We start from the raw sequence: 1,375 nt of genomic DNA, 5'->3' as shown, positions 1-1,375 counted from the left end.
GCATGTTTTCTTTGCATCAAAAATTTTTCAAAATTATGTTCTTGATGTTCATCATGATCTTCAAAGTGTTCTTGGTGTTCATCTTGACATTCATAGCATTCTTGCATGCATTCATTGTTTTGATCTAAAAATTTCATGCATTGAATATTTTTGTTGTTTTTCTCTTTCATAATTAAAAATTTAAAAAATCAAAAAAAAAATATCTTTTCCTTATTTTCCTCTAAATTTTCGAAATTTTGGGTTGACTTGGTCAAAAATTTTTAAAATTAGTTGTTTCTTACAAGTCAAGTCAAAATTTCAATTTTAAAAATCTTATCTTTTCAAATCTTTTTGTAAAAACAAATCTTTTTCATTTTTTTATTATTTTCAAAAATTTTAAAAATTGATTTTCAAAATCTTTTTTTATTTCATAATTTTCGAAAACTTTACTAATAATTAATATGATTGATTCAAAATTTTGAAGTTTGTTACTTTCTTGTTAAGAAAGGTTCTATTAATGTGATTGGTTCAAAAATTTGAAGTTTGTTACTTTCTTGTTAAGAAAGGTTCAATCTTTAAGTTCTAGAATCTTATCTTGTAGTTTCTTGTTAGTTAAGTAATTTTAAAAAAATTTAAATCTTTTTCAAAATATCTTTTTCTTAAAAATCTTTTTATCTTTTTATCTTATCTTTTTCAAAACTTTATCTTTTTCAAAATTTGATTTCCAAATATCTTATCTAACTTCTTATCTTCTTACCTTTTTCAAAATTTGATTTCAAATCTTTTTCAATCAACTAACCAACTTTTTGTTTATTTCTTATCTTTTTCAAAACCAACTAACCACCTATCCCTCTCTAATTTTCGAAAATTCTCCCTCCCTTTTTCAAAAATTCTTTTTGTTTTAAATTTTAATTTTAATTATATTTTGTCTTTGATTTTCGAAAATTACAAACCTCTTTTTCAAAAATTATTTTTGAAAATTTCTCTTCTCTTTTCTTCTTTTATTTAATTATTTAATTACTAACACTTCTCTTCACCTCTCCTCATCCAAAAATCCGAATCCATCCTTCTTCTTTCTTATACCCCTTTCTTCTTCTACTAACATAAGGGAATCTCTATACTGTGACATAGAGGATCCCTCTTTCTTTTCTTGTTTTCTTCTCTTTCATATGAGCAGGAAAAAGGAAAAAGGCACTCTTGTTGAAATTGATCCAGAACCTGAAAGGACTCTGAAGAGAAAATTAAGAGAAGCTAAATTACAACAATCCAGAAACAACCTTTCAGAAATTTTCGAACAAGAGAAGGACATGGCAGCCGAAAATAATAATAATAATGCAAGGAGAATGCTTGGTGACTTCACAAAGCCAACATCCAAGTTTGATGGAAGAAGCATCTC

The sequence above is a fragment of the Arachis duranensis genome, chromosome 6 (assembly GCF_000817695.3).
Source record: "Arachis duranensis cultivar V14167 chromosome 6, aradu.V14167.gnm2.J7QH, whole genome shotgun sequence".
Classification (NCBI taxonomy): domain Eukaryota; kingdom Viridiplantae; phylum Streptophyta; class Magnoliopsida; order Fabales; family Fabaceae; genus Arachis; species Arachis duranensis.
The sequence above is the reverse complement of the archived record's forward strand: the minus strand, read 5'-3'. Positions refer to the sequence as shown.